This window comes from Stegastes partitus, unplaced genomic scaffold (genome assembly GCF_000690725.1).
Source record: "Stegastes partitus isolate 25-593 unplaced genomic scaffold, Stegastes_partitus-1.0.2 Scaffold546, whole genome shotgun sequence".
Taxonomy (NCBI): domain Eukaryota; kingdom Metazoa; phylum Chordata; class Actinopteri; family Pomacentridae; genus Stegastes; species Stegastes partitus.
The window spans coordinates 44,878-61,550 of NW_007578277.1; positions in this window are offsets into that span (position 1 = coordinate 44,878).

The window sequence follows — 16,673 nt, forward strand, 5'->3', positions numbered from 1 at the left end:
AGGTCTTGTGCTTTTGTTCTGGGGTTGATTCACACATTTTAAACCAAAGCACTTCATCTCTGGGACACAGAACCGTCTCCTTCCTGAGCGCTATGATGGCTGGACATTCCCATGGTGTTTATTCTTGCATATAATTGTTTGAACAGATGAACGTGGAACCTTCAGGCATCTGGAAATTGTACCCAAGGAGGAACCAGACTTGTGGAGGTCATAATTCTCTTCCTGATATCTTTGCTGATTCTTTAGATTTTCCCGTGTTGTCACAAAAGGAAGCAGTGTGTTTGAGGTGTGCCTTAAAATACATCCACAGGTGTGTCTCCAATGAACTCAAATGTTAATGAACCTATCAAAAGCTTCCAAAGCCATGACATCATTATCTGGGCTTTCCCAAATAGTTTGAAGGCATCTTAGTGGATGTAAACTTCTGACTTTAAAGAAAGTAATCAAAAAAAATCTCTAAAAAAAACTCTCATTATTCTGGCATTTAGCAAATAGGAATAATTTAAGTAATCCTAACTGACCTAAAACAGTGAGGAAAAAAAAAAAAAGGTTATATGTCTTTTATACAGTATATGTAAACCTGTGGTTTTAAGTGTATAAACAGGAGCTGAAGCTGAAGCACAACAAGCAAAATGAAAACACATTAACCCAACAAGTCCTTGTTTATTGGTTTCAATTTGCTTTTTCTCTGAATGTCTCTCGACTTGACGGTATCCACAGAGTCTGACTTGGGCATGTGATTAAAGCTAATGATGATGTTAGCCTCATTAGCCACACACCCTGGCCATAGTAAGGATATTTCTGTTGTTAGGGTGACACTGGAATAAAAGAAATCCACTAGATTATCCATTTTTTAGATGCTGGAGTACATAAGACTCTTGTTTTCACTCCTGCAGGTAACGGCAGGATATTTGTTGTGTTTTGCTTTTGGCTGAGACATTTTAGAGTTACCAGAAACAGCTCCAGAAACTGAACAAACCTGGTCTGTAAGGCAGGTGTTCATTCTGTACGGCTCACCTCAGAGGCAGCAAAGGAGCAGGATTGTGCAAAATGACTGTTGGTTCATTAGCTGGTAATAGCAGTTCAGTAAAATTCTTACTGGCTTGTAAAACTGGGAGGATATGTAATTGTTGGGGGTGTTTGATGAACGGCAGAAACGTCTTCACATCTTTACAGCTTTTACAGTACACCTCTAAGTTTATAACAAGCACAAAAACACGATCAAAATGGATTTTCACCATATGGATATTTAATCATAAATAGGAAAAGTAACAGGAGACGCTATATTTTTTTATTCCAAGTAGAATACGTTTTATGTCTAAAGCTTGCCTGGAAGGGATCTTTTGACAAAAGTTTAACCAGCATGAATGTTTAACAAAAGTCAGTTTGATTGAAAATCTCAGGCATGATGGAAGGATTCCAGTTAAACGGATGTCTGAGCTAAAGAATGCATTGAACGTGATTCATTAAAATGGAGGATTTGAAGCAGAATTCCACTTGATATATTCAAGAAAATACAAGTTGCAGGAGGATCTGAGGAATCTGAGCTGAGGGTGCATTTAAATTCAAAGGAAGTTTTGCATTAAAAGTTCAGCCTCCCCACTCCTCCCCGACCCTGTCATTCAGCAATGTAAAATATCATATGCTGGATGAATAATATACAGGATCTGATGCACTTTGTATGAATTATATATGGGTACATATACATATTTATATAGTGTGTATATCTATATATAAAGTAGGAGAACACACATTACTACAGCGGCTGTCATGAGTCTGTGTGTGTTGCTGAAGAGGGCTACTCACAGCGAGCTGCAGGGAGGCCCGGCATGGATGGATGGATCTGTGTTATGGAACTGCTCAGCAGCACTGATAGCGACATTGCTCAGCTATTTGCTTCCAAAATGTGTTTTGCTGCTCAGGTGTCTCAGCAGTCAAGGCGAACTCTGGAGCGGGAGAAGATCCTTTGAGACGTACAGCAACTGAAGACATAAACAAAAGCCACAATGCTCTTTAAAGGCAAATTCACCTCGTTCCAGATGCAGCATCACCCATCAATTACACACACTGTGGGTGCATGTTGTCTCAATCATTGGTTACTCAAACACAGTAATTGTTTTCCCAGGAAGTAACAGGAAAGGGTAACACATAGCTCAATAACACTTCCTCTCTAATGTGCTTCACTCCACTGATTATCCCCCTTGATGACACTATTACTCTTCTCCCCTGGCAAAACTGATAGACAACAAATTGACTGCATAAACTAAACCTCAACCCACCACTGCCGACATTAACTGGAGCTTTTCAACCTGTTTTCCGGGGGTGACGTCTGGGAGTTAGCTCTCCGATGGTTAAATGAGCCAGGAAAGTTTTGTGGCTAATTCTCGACGAGCAGCACACGACTTTTCTGTTCAGGATGAATCTTTTAGCTTAAAGCATTTGGGGTTTCAAGAAGACGGCCCTAATGCACTTCTCAGCTTAAACACTGCACTCTGCATTTAAGCGCTCTGAAGTCTGAAGGCGCAGCTGCATGATTCACTCAAAGTGCTGTTTGGAATAGCGGAGCCGTGTCAAAAAGGCCCTTCGCAATTGTTAAACCAGGGAGAGGGGTATGCATTCTTTTTTCTTTTTCCTCTGAAACTGACAGTTAAGGAAGAAAAATATACCACTGTCTACAGCAACGGGTCACTTTTGCTTAGATGTGAAAATGTCCATGTGCTCCTTTTGTTTTACAAAGAGCTAAAAAAGTTTTGAAGGCTCCACCATCATCTGATGATAGCTGTAGTTTTATGGAGTTTAAATGACAAGCTCCATGAGACTTTACTGTCTTCTGGAGCAGAATATACCCTTTATCTTCGTATTTCAGCAGTGGCGGAAACCTTTTATGGAAAATACACAAAGACAGCGGAGCAGAAGTTAAGCCAAATTGGGGCAGAATTTAAATCACTCCGACCGCAGAGATAAGCCTAATGAACTTCCCTCTTTCTCTTCATTCATTCAACCTGACACATATGCTAAATAGAGATTTGTTATTTCGGTGAGTTAGCGTAGAACAACTTCAGCAGCTGCAATGATCTCATCCACGCTTGTCAGTGTGTCCCTGTCATCATTTTTCATGAGTGTAATTAGGTAGCTAGCTGACATTCTTATTACCGCCTCCTAATAGACACAACACACCTATTTGAATCACTGAACACATCTGAGGTGTGGGAGGTGTTGATTCAGAGGTCTGGAACCAGGCTGTGCTTAGTCGACCCTGAGTCTGACATCTGTCCTGCATGAATAATGACGGCGCTCAAGTAATCACCTAATGTATGGCTGTTTAGTGTGGTATTAAATAGTTGTCGGGCAACAATGGAGTTTTATATTAAGGAAATACCAGCGTGTGGCTGCACAGGAAACACTTGCTGGCAATTAATTGTAGGTTGTGGTCTCTTCAGGGTAATTGTTAATAATAATAATACTCCAGGATCAAATAATAACAGTTTTATCAGTCGGGGTGAAAATACGATGAGGGAAGATGATGTGATTGTCTGCCCTGACTCCTCCTGCTGATACTCTATTCCTCCCACTACTAATCTATTCATCCTGCTTTAACCTCTTTTTCACATTATTCAGCACCGTGCCGTGATTGCATTTGAGCCTGTGTCCATCAAAATTGCAAAAATGATTTAGCGGGACCCATTTATTTGGGTCTGCAGTTTAAGGGATGCAGAAGATTGCTTAAATGACGGTAAAGATGACTTTTCTACGGTGGCCGACGGGGGGAAATGACGTGCATATACACAAACGAATGCGTTGTATAAACAGAAACACGCTGCAAAAAGAAAGCGCTGCATCTCCAGTCACACAATGGAAGTGCCACAGGCCTCTAGGGGCAGTAGTGAGCTCTTCAGTCACTTCTATGGGTGCTGAAGGTGTTTTACTACCGTCTCCCTGTGGTCTCTCTGTTATTTATGTTTATCCATGGAGATGAGAGAATACATAACTTTTCATGCAGCTTTTCCCTCAACTAACGTTACTTGTCCCGCTCACAGTTGTCTGAAAAGCTCACTACTGCCCCTAGAGGCCTCGGGCACTTCCATTGTGTGACTGGAGATGCAGCGTTTTCTTTTTGCTGCACATTTCCGTGTTGGCAGTGCATTTCCGTTTATGCAACGCATTCATATACATGCAGCTCATTCATGTATATGCACGTCATTTGCCTCCATCAACCACCAAACTTTTCGAGCAGGAAATGCTGTTTTGTCTTCATGTTTTCTTTTATGAGCTTGTTCTATGTAAGGCGTTATTTGACAGGCTGATATGCAACCGCATCCGAGAAAAATACAATTGATGCCAACTTGACCTTTGCACATGTGGACGTACATGTAGATCTGAAGTGTTGTTTTGTTTATCTTTGACCTTCATAGCAGAGAATTTTTATTGTGGAGCTGCTGTTGGGTTGACCTCCAGTTCTGAATCAATGCTTGGACAATAAATCAGCCGGTGTGTTTTATTCAGCCATATATATGGAATTTTATGAATCGTATTAAGTTCTTACAAGAAAAGAGGTTTATTAACATTAAACTCATGATGTGAATATAGCCGGAGCAATGCCAAATGTCAAATATGGGAGTGACATACCCGATGGGGAGAGAGAGCCTTGTGTAAAAAATCAAGCTCTCCGGCTCACATAAGCTCTTATCTGTCTCCCCTAAATTTCTCACTCGCTATTAACAAAACCAGGGCACTCACTCGGAGAGCTGGTATCTGATTTACGTCATCCCAAATTGGGGTTCTTTCCTTTTTTCCCACTGAGGGGGAACTGGCGAATACAGGCATCCTTAACCACAGTTCATGATCACCAGAGAGCAAAGAAAAAAAAAAAGCAGATTATGATTATCTATTGATTCCGCTCTGATTGGTGTGATTTTACTTCATTCAGATGAAGCCTGTGACTGACTGTAGTCTCCTGCAGTCGTCTGCCATCACTCCCATATGCCACAGTTTCATAATGATTTCACGCCCCAGCGACTTGCTCGTTCTATTGAAAAGAAATGCGTGTTCCCTGCGATTTATTATGAGCTTCCATTTTACTGAACAAACGAGTACAAACAAGCCGCTCACACCTTGGTCATCGTGTCTGGTTCCTGACCATGAAATTGTGATATTTACAGGGACTTCACTTAAGAGCTGCTGCTTGTAGTAAGGGACAGGGTGGCAGTTTTTTTTATTACCATATGCTGGAATACTGCAAATAAACCATCATTACTCAGTTTATGTGTTCAGTCGGTAACATAATGATGTGAAGAAAGGCAAGCCAGAGAAACATATACAATCTTCTTTGTTCGTATAGGTATTGATCTTCTCGTGGCCGGTGTTGATGTATACATACTTTAATCTGTGATATAACAATGCCGCGGATGCCAATACCATCTGGAAGACCTCTTCACTTATATGATGAAAAACACAAAGATGAACGCAGGTCAATATTCCAATAATCACTAATCATGTTCTTGTCACTGTGTGTGTGTGATCTCTATTAACCTCCGCTCACCTCTGAACTCTTAAAAAGAGTTAACAAGGATGAGTCACACGGTGTGAGGCCTCGTGGATGAAGCTCCTGTTTATGCAGAGAGCTTCCAGCAGATCTCTCAGTGGAGGCATGCGAGTTAATTGGGCTGCTGTATTTTTGTGCTGTGTAAATACTATTTTTCGTTGCCATAAAAAGAAATACAGCCGGTGTTAAAGAAAAAAGGTTAATTGAGGACGTGAAACAAAAAGTCTAAATGCAAACGAGCAGTATTGATCAGGAACGCTTTTTAGTAAAACAAAAAAAAAAGAAGAAGAAGCTCCGCAGTCCGTCGTTCAGGCAATCATTTCATCTTAAGCCTCAAATGAGATTTCTGAGGTTGAGCAGAAGCATTCATTAGAATCAAATTTTGTGTTCAGCGTGAGATGTGTTTTCAAAAAAAATTGGCACTCTGGGAACAGGGGGGAACATTGTTGCCAAATTGGAGCATTCATGAAGTCAGATTGGTTGAAGAGAATTCTAGTTCATTAATTCAAAGTGGACGCTAAGCACTCTTACGGAAGAGTAGTCCAACCGTGGGTCTGAATGTTTGGAATTGGAGGCAGCAGGCCAAATGGTTTCATACTCACTCAGTGGCTGTGCGTGCTAGCACACTGGCTGCCAGTGGCACTCTCCACAGGGCAAAGAACTCCTCAGAGTGCAATTCACTGCTGCCTTTCAATTTGCATGTTATTTAGTTCTTGGGTCACGTGACTTTTTTTTTGCAGTCTGCTACATCACATATCATCTGCTTTCAGAGCGATAAGACTTTTTGGTGCTTTAAATGATCGGATTACGATCTGACCATAAATCAAAGATTTCATACTTTTCTCTTTCATGTGGGATATTTCATCTTTCTTCTGATTGAATTTTACAAATTAAAAGTGATGCTTTTCTCAAAATGACATATTTAAGTCGAGTAAATCTTCTTATTACATGAATATTAAAGCAAAATAGTTATTATATCAGAAAATGATAGACAGCTTCAAGTTAAAATCCCAACAGATTAATACAAGAGGTATTAGTAGCTGATAAAAAAATAAATAAATAGTAAGACTAACAGACTGTATCATCAATGAGCCTCACCAATACTGGATTTTTAAGACTAATATGCATTTTTGATACCAGATAATGACATTTTGACCAATAGAGATTCATCCATATCTTACATTTTTATAAAAAATGCCCCCAAACATTGTCAAAATCACACCTTTCACATATCTGCACAACATCCTCCTGCCATAAATCTGTTCTACTCATGACAATAGTGTTGTAGGGCTCTAGCTTTAACTTTTTTCTGCCATTTCTTGTGATTTTTTTTTTTCTCTTTCATGTGGGATAGTTCTTCTGATTTAATTTACAAGTTAATTACTCCGAAGTGATTATTTTCCAAAATGGCATGTTTAGGTCAAGAATTATTAAGGCAAAATATCATCATGTTGCAAAATGATATCAAATTAAGATCACAACAAATTATTACAAGAGATATTAGTTGCTGATAAAAAATAATCTCCCACAGACTGTATCCTTAATGAACCCGAGTAATACTAGATTTTTGAGACGACTACGGATATTTGGCATCTAATTAAGACATTCAAGAATTCCCCGAAACACTTCAAAATCATACCTTTCACATATCTGCACTGCATTCTCCTGCCGTAAATCTATGTTTAACGGATGACAGTAGTGTCGCAGGGTTCGACTGCTTTTATGTAGAAAATTACGGTCTTACAATGAAGAGCTTCCCTCTCACTTCTTGTGGAAAAATACTGTATAAACTCAAGCATTTGTTCTCAAACAGACCTCTTACGCAGTAGACACTGGGGTTTGTCGTAGCAGGAAACGGTGTAATAATGGTGTACTACTGAGAATGAGTCCTGCTGCTGCTGCCTTTCAATTTGCATGTTATTTAGTTGACAATTCTTGTGACTTTTGTGCAGTCCGCTGCATAACATATCATCTGCTTTCAGAGATGTGGCTGATAAAAAAAATAAGACTCCAACAGATTGTATTCTACATGAACCGGACCAGCACTGGATCTTTGAGACTGATATGGATATGTGATAAGTGGTTAAGACATTTTGAGCAACACAGATCTTTTTAAAACGGGCACTTTGATAAAAATGTGCAAAAATCCTGTTAAAGACATGCTTTTTTCATATCTGTTTTCTATTTTCATTCTCCTGTGATAAATATATGTTTTACTGCTTACAATAGAGCCTCTAGCCTTCAGCGGCTATTGCTTAGTAACACATGCGCTTACAATCGAGACTTTTTCTCTCATTTCTTGTGGAAAAATACAGTATAAACTGGAGCATTTGTTCTCTAGCGGACCTCTTTCACAGCGTTGTGGCATGTCATAGCAGGAGCTGGTGTATTATTTCAGATAGGTCCTGCTACCGTGCACGCTGCTTCACCGTCATGGCTGCCGGAGACACTTAGTGTAACTGAGCCATCATTAATTCCACCTGCGCCTCCCCTACTGTGAGAAATCAAAACGTCAAGATGTTCGATATTAAGAACAGGGCTGAAAACAGTGAGTTGATTAATCCATTAATTGCCTGCTCAATCATAATAATCAGCAACTATTAAGCTAATCAATTAGCTGTTTAAACCATTTTTTAAGCAAAAAAAAAAGCCAAATATTGTCTCAGTCCTGCTTTGTTGTTGCTGCTGTGAGGATTTGGTGAATTTCTATGCCTCGGCCTTTGGGAAACTGTAATCTGACATGGCGTGGAGTAAATGATTAATGGGTTGATTTTGAGAATAATCAGCAGATTAACCGATGATCATTTTTGTGATACTCGTTGCAACCTAAAGGCCGATCCATATACGCAACGATTAACTCATTACCATTCATTTTGGAGATGACATTTCGTCGCTAGTGAACATTTCAGGCTCTGTTTGCCAAGGGGACCCTGTTGTGTTTTGGCCACCACAAATGTTGTTGTGAAACTGGCAAGCCCACGCCGGCACTTCATCCACGTCTAATTACCTTTAGTTCACACATACGCGCTTCAGTGGAGGTTAGTAAACAGTCAGTGGTTTGTGGACAGTAAAACAATATCCTGAAGCTCAGGGCTCAAGCTGATGAGTTTAGCAACTGATTTAACTGTCTGATATGATCCCAAACAACACAACTTTAAAGTTAAAAAAAAAAAAAGTACCCAGGTATCATGTCTGATTTTTGTTTTGAATGTATCCTTATATGTTGGAGTTTGTTATAAACTGAATAACTCCATTTATCTGATGTGGTCAAAGTGGTAGGAACCAAAGTCGTGCTCGTTGTTTCCATGTGGTAGATGTTTCTGGAACTGAACGATTGGTTTTGTTTGTAGTTGCATTCATTGTGTTGCCTCAAACTTGAGATTAGCTGCACTTGATATCCGCTCATTCCTCGTTGCCGATGGTTATTTCATCTGCCTTTACTATGTTGCTGAATTTCTCTACCTGCCGCATCAATGCGAGTCTCTTCCTGTGTGTACAGAGCTTAAGAATAGAATTAATTAGAACACCCGACCTGTAGAACAAAAAAATCTGTCAGCCTTTTATATACGCCCAGGCTGACACCAATTAATAAAAAAATAAAATTCAAAGCAACATGTGTTTTTCTTAAATTAACTGGAACACAACCCATAGACCACAATAACCCCAAGTCCAAGACCACAACCGCTCCAAATGTCTGTTGTGCTGCCTGAAGCCTGTAATTTCATAATCGTAACAAGTCATTATACGTTTGAACAAAAGTTTGGCTTTCATATAAAAAGAGACAGCCAATGAAACACCCTCTTAATCAGTCCTTGTGCGGCAATTAATCGCAGCCATTTTTTGGCAGAGTGCATCGTGTTGATAGGACAATTTCACTTGAGGTAAATAATCCTGCAGCGCCGTTATCCATTATCTACATGTATTGAGTAACATATCAAACCGTGGAGAAACTGAGATTTTAATTGGTGTTACAAGCCCGGGAAAGTCAAGATTATTAAAAGTTAAGTCTGGTTAACTGTTGTAATAGAAGACCAGTGACTAGTAAGATTTAATTGTCTGACAAATTGCAGTTCTTACATAATAATGTATGAAAGGTTGTCATTTTCATTGAAAAAGAAACTACTTACAATTGACTACCAATGACTTGAGGCAGACAGCATAATTTCACACAATTAGCTTTTGTGGAGGCAGAGTGGCGGGAGAGAAGAGAAACATGACAGCAACTCTGGAATGAGAGAAATCGAAAAAATGGAACGAAGTGACTGAAGTAAGCAACAGCAAACCTCGCGCTTAAGAAACAGTAACTGCAGTTGAAAAGGAGATTGGAAGTTAGGACTGGAGAGGGGATGACGACGATTACCTTCTATTTTTATTGATGAAAAAAGTACTTCCTTCACGATCAGGAAGTGATTAGACATCATGCGCAGAGATGTATGAAAGACAAAACTCTTCTCTTGATGAAACTCAAATAGAACTCAAATCCGAGTTTATTGCACCAACCTCCGCTGTGTTCTGATGCTACAAAGAGGGTTTTTTTGAGTTTCTATGGAGAGCTATTGTGTAAATAAAGATGGCCTGCAGAGAGGTACTTTAAAACTACCTGTGGCTCTTTTGTTCACGGTTTCATCTGGACAAAATATACAGAAAAGGCACCACAAACACAGCCGTTCTCTATTCCTGCCATGTAGCTGAACTTGGGTCAACTTGTCCTTTCCTGCACCTTTCTGGCTCTTTTCTCCTCACTTGACTTTCATAGCACAGCGTCTGTCTGCTATTTGTTCAAAGGCTTGTGTATTACATCGGTACAATAAAAAAAGTGAGTGACCTCGGGCTATGGTACATTGATTTTTCAGACTTTACTTCTTGACTGCATAAAAGCTTTCTCATGTATGATATAGAGGCAACAGACGACCGGCATTCATTATTTACGGTCGACCATTCAAGACCTCTGCCATGGTTAGGTGTGTGCGAGCCGGAGAGCCGCTCGGTGGTTTTAAACAGGACAATTAGACGATGAATAACATCAGGTGTAGCACAAAAGAAAAGTGTCCAATTGTCAGATTTTGAGGCGAGAATGCAAACATGCAAACTTTGATTATACGACGCACTTTAATATGCGCGCTCTCTCCCTGTTCCACTGCACTTGGCAGAGCTTCCCTCTTTCCATTTACTGAATCACTTGGCGAAGGAGGTTACTAGATCCCACCGGTACTTAGGGAGCAAACCCAATTTGCTCTCAAACTCCTGTACTTTATATAGGTGAGACGGTGCACATCTTTTTGACTTTACACTTATGTAAGCACTTTCTTTTACTACATTAAAGAGAGAATTTTTTTTGTACCAAACCTAGACATTGCACACCTGACATTTAAACCAATTAGTTCTTCTCTGTTCCTTGCTATTATGTGCAACCCCGTCTTCACAAAATTGCCTTTTTATGCAAGAAAACTGCATTCTGAGGGAAACATATTTTCTGCATATGTCACGTATATCACAACTACATTTCAGATCAACAGGTGCCATTTGTTTTTTTGCTTTACTGTTGGTCGTTTCCTGCAAACCAGATCAGATAGGGGAGACTCATCTCCGTGGTAACAGAAAATGGAGAAGAGGCTTCAAACATGGAGTGAAAAGGTTGGCATTGAACCCAAACTACGATTCTTCCCTAAATCTATGCACATACTGTTGGTGCCTGAAGTTAGCCAAGCTTCAAACACGGCAATGTCGCTAAAGTGTCAGCAAAAGTGTGATATTTTCCTAAAATTAACCTTGTAGTTTTGGTAGTCAAACCTAATCAGCAGCCAGTGAAAAGTGAAAGTAAACCACAAGTGACAGCAAAAACTAAGAATAACAAACAGCACACAAACTCCAGCCTCCTGTGTGAAACTCCTCTACCTCCATTCTGCATCACACAAACTTTGTAGTTACTACAAACTGGAACTCTTTCCCACAATGTCACATGTGAGAAAATGCATTTGTTACACAATGAAATTCTGCTTCTTTCAAAATGTAAATGAAAACGCAGTTTAGTTGCATAGGAACGTAATCTGCAGAGACAGAGCTGTTGTGTGATATTAACTCTAGCTTTTTATTACAGTTCATCTGTGGAGAGTTTCCTAACTATCTGCTTTATAGCTCTGCATTTCCATTTCCTGTTATTAATAAGTGCATACTCATTAAAGCTAGGGTAAGCAGTATTTTTTGGTGCATCATTGGTTACAAATCTCATACTAGCCTTTTTTTTTTTGCATACTGTAATTCATGTTCTTTGAGAGAAAACTAGACGTCTGCACCGCTTCCTGGCTCTGTTTTCAGATTCTAGAAAATCTTCCCTTTGACAGGAGATTTTAGCCAATCACAGGGCTTTCTACACAGAGCAGGTGGGACAGCATTGGGTTAAACGGAGGACTTTCACTGAAGAGAAGAGAGAATCCTGGGTAAAGCCACGATCGACTACTCTGAGCTGAAGCTTCTGCTCGTCTGCCGGGAGGAGCTGCAGGGGAAGGGCCGTACATTTTCAAAATCTGGCAGTTTTTTTTTCTGCCTACTGCAGCTTTAAGATTGTTCATACGTCTCGCAAGATTGTGGGTCAGCAACAACACAGTATGGCACTGCTTTATAAGTCCCGAGTGGGGAGGAAAGGGCAGGCAATCCTTGCTGATGTATCACACCCTCTCTATGGGGAATACAAGGTGTTACCATCAGGAGGGAGGTACAGGCGCCGCCTCTGCAGACTTCCCGTGCCCGTGGATCCTTCACACCCTCTAGTGTAGCTGTGTTAAAGAAATCTGGTGCAATATGAGGCGCGTGTCACTTGCATTTTGTTGTCTTGACAGGTGGTGATGTTGTTGTGCAGCACTTTTGTCTGTCGGTAATTGTACCGTCTTCTTCGGTGCGGTTAAATTTATGTGACAGTTGCCACGAAAAACAAAGAAAAGACAATAAACAAAACCAGCTAACTAATCAACACTTCATGCATTTGTCTGCTAGTCTGTTTCTTCAGATGCCAACATTTGACTGAACAACTTTGATATGTTTCTTCCAGATATAGCGTCGACTGTTGACTGAACTGACAGCTCACTACAGAGACTGTTTAATGGAAGTCTTTGCCCTCTCTGGCTTTTCAACAAGCCATTAGACATTTGTGATCCACGCCACTGAGGTTTAAAAGCTGGGCTGCAACTAGGGACTACTTTCAGTTAATCTACTAATTATATTCTCGGCTAATTGATTTGGTCCATGAACTATCAGAAAATAGAGAAAATATGAGAATTTCTCCCAATTTAACGTCTTCACCGGACAACTTCTCACTCTCCTGGAATGATCTTTGCCACCACAAAGCCTGTGCAGTTAATATACTATTGATTTTTTTTTTTGTAGTTATTTTGTTTTTTGCTTTCTTTTTGTTTTGTAATAAATAGCATATTGTACTGGGATTTCTGGACGAGGAGGAAGTATGTACGAGCTACTGACTTCAGTGCTGAGAGGAAAAAAAAAATGCATGCGTTACATTGCATGCTTCCAAAATTCCTGGATTTTATAGATGAGCAAAAATGACATCGATAAATCACTGGAGTGATCTCTGCAGTGGCAAAAAAAAAAAGTTAGAAAAAAATCACTTAGATTAATAAGCTCCTGAGATTTCAATTTGTGCTTACATAGGAGTATTTTCACAGCCATAACTCAACACATTCGGGAAAGCTAAGGCCCCGCTATCAAACAGTATTTAACCGGAGTTAACTGTGAATAATATTTAAGCTTGTTTCCCGGCTCTTCCGACTGTGGAGTGTTGGTACAGTGAGAGGTTGTGTGACACACAGAAAATGAACAGGGTTGAACTCGGATGAACTGACTTTGAAGAGGAGCTTTTTTATCTTTCAAGAGTTGTTCTTGCTTTAGGTAACAAACAGACGCAGATTCCCGAATAAATCATAAAAGCAGAGCAAAGAAGAAAAAAAAAAATAACAGAGCTGCAAACAAATGCTACTCATTCAAGTTGCAGAGTAAATTCATCACAGAAAATTTATAGAGAAATAGCTAAAAAAAAAAAAAAGCTACAGCAAACGTGATTTGATAAATTGTGCCTGAGAACCTGTAAATAATTACTGACAGACAGATTTACTAAACTGTTACCAGTCTGTTTGTGTGGGTGTGTGTGCAGCTTTTCTGTTTGTCTGTTCATAGACAAGTGTTTTGAGAGGAGTTTTGAAGGGATTTTACACTGTACAACATGATACAACAAAGTAATTTTCTTGGCTGTCCCCACGGGTCCCCAGTCGGAGGGTTTTTTTTACTTGTCAGCTACGCTTTCAAAGTGATGCGCAATTTACAGCCACAGTGTACCGCCACATTCACTCACCCGAGCACTGTTTCATTTTGAGAGAAATTGTGTTTTTCTGTACTTTGTGTGATCAAGAAGTCCTCTTTGTTGATAAAACAGCCAGTTTTGAAGGTTAAAACCCCTTCGCTGTTATTCTGGAGAAGCCACTCTGCATGAATGGTCCTCACCGCTGGTTTCACAGGCTCTTCTGGACAAAATGTTTCCAACTTTTAATAGTTTGCTGTTTTTGCTTAGGTTTTTTTGCAGAAATAAACTACTTTGTTGTGTTCGTGCGGGTCTGTTAAGATCAAATGCCTGGAGGAGAACGCTTTTAGTAACAGTTTCGGAACAGAAAAAGGTAATAAAGACAATAATCTGAGTATGAATTTCTGGGAACACGTCTTCATTTGTACAAAAACGAATATTTGATCTTTAACACACTAAAAAAGAACTGAGCAGCAGCTGGTGGTTTAGCTCCTCTCCTGTCGCTGTGTGGAGCAGAGGTGTACAGTATCCAGACGCTGATTCACTGCTGGATGTCGTTTCTGATCACAGACCACCGTTACAGACGGGTAACTTCAACAGTAAAAAAAGCAACCAAACTCTGCTTTTGATTCTTGATCTAAAGAAGAGTTTTGCCTCATTTCAACCTCGAGCGTTTACATAAATGCGGTTATTGTGGCTGTTTGTGTCATTTTGCAGTCTTCCTTGTAAAGATTGAAGGAAATGTGGTTCCCCAAGAAAACAGGATGTGATAAGAATTATTTTAAGCATTTTGTTTTTCAATTTCTATCGAACATAAAGACAGAAATTAGCCACCTGGAATAGATGTTTTTTCTCTAATAGCTTTTACTGACCATATGGAGAGCTGAGTGTTCAGTCTGGCTGCTCTTGGTCTTTTCTTACTTTTCTTAGGGAAGATGAAACACCACCCCCACGACGGCGATGTTTATTGAAACTGCAGATTCATTAGTTGCAGTTCCACAGGTGGGATTACTCTCATTCGTGGGGAAATGGAGATTTTTCGAAGTCTAGCATCAACAGTTTCTGCTCTTTGCAGCAACGCTTTTCCTCCTCAGTCACCAGCAGAGCAGCGAGAGCAGGAACGCCACCAGTTTCCAGCAGGACATTGTATTTCTTTTCATTTTTTTCTTATTTCTTTGCTTCTACCTGTAGCTCCACAGTCAAAGTCCAGCTCACACATTTATCAAAGAATATTCTGGCATTTAGGTCAGCTGGCAGAAGGAGATCTTAAGTGCAAAATGGCCATTCCAGGTGGATAATTTCTGTTTTTACCTCTAGTCAGACAGAAATCTTAAATTTAAAACGATTAATGTAAAATCTATTTTATTAGAAAAGCTGCAGGGAGCTCACACACCGCTAAAGTCTGTTCACAAGCTGTTTGGTGCAACTCCTTATTTCCTGGAGTGCAGAGGAGAAAGTACAGTTAGCTCGATGCTTAGAGCCGCGGCTGTAACATTAATGGATTGAAACAAACCAGAGTTCTCTGCAGACTGTCTCTTTTGAGTTATAAACGCAAAACACACATATTACTTTCAATAAAGTTCAGTTGAAATTTAATAAATGAGCAGAGAAACCAGAAGAACACAGTGATCATTCAAGTTTCTCATTATGATTTCCAACAAAACTGTCGGAAACTTTAGCGCATTAAGTCTAATGTGGCCAAATTGTGAGCATCACAGTAATTGCTGGTAAATAGTTAGCCTCAGGGATAAATATTTTTTAGCTTATTTATTTATCTATTATGCTAAATGACGCAACACATAGCCAGAGAGCTGCCTGGAAAGGTTAGAGAAACTACATCTGACTCATTTCGGTCGATCCCTCCTCCCCTATGGCGATCTCTCTTCTACGCGTACATTAGCCGTATATGCAGCGCCCCGATTCTATTTATGAATCTGTTTGTGTGTATGTCAATCTTCTGCCCGTCTGTCCGTCTGTCCGTCCACAGCACATTGTGTCACCTTGAAAATGTTACAAATGAGAATCAGTCAGTGAGTCAAACAGTGAAGGACAATCGCTCTCCATTGGCTGCATGACCTCTGTGTCATGTGTCAAGTTATGTGCAACAAGGGAAAAAAAAAAAAACAGGAAGTAAAATGGTCAAGTCTGTGTTTGTGTGTGCATGTGTGTGGGTTTTGTTTGTGAGCGCGTCTGTGGAATCCCACCGCAGGCTATTTGATTCATCCAAAGTGTAGTTGTATGAAATCACTGAGCAATGTGCATCATTTGATGATGTATGCCTGGTCTTGTGAAAACCGTGCCGCAGAAGAACAACTGTAAGAGCACCACTATGATCTCAGAGTTTATTCCAAGATTTTTTTTTTAGCAGCCGCTGCGGAAACTGTACACAGAGCAGACACATTTCAAATCTGTGCTTACGTAAGGTGACACCTGATGACGCAAGGATCAGCAATAAAAGTGGAGACTAACTTTGTAAGGGCTGCACCTGCACCCCGATGAATTCTGGGTCGCGATGCTCAGGCTCTAACAGCACGCAATAAGACCTCAACGTCTCCGAAACTGACAGTAACCGAGGAGAGGTAAAACGACTTACCAGGAAAATGAACAAAAAACTACAGAACGCAGCGTCACAGCACATTTGAAGCAACTCGGGTTTCTAATTTCATCCTATTTTGCTTGTAGCTGCTCTGGTTTAAGTTGATTTCTGTGTTTTTAAAATTTTAGTGCTCTAAAAAATGTTATTACTTTACTAACCTTGCTTTTTATATTATATATTGTAATTGCTATCAGAGGTTCCTATTTGTATGCTGCCTTCTTTTATTTTCA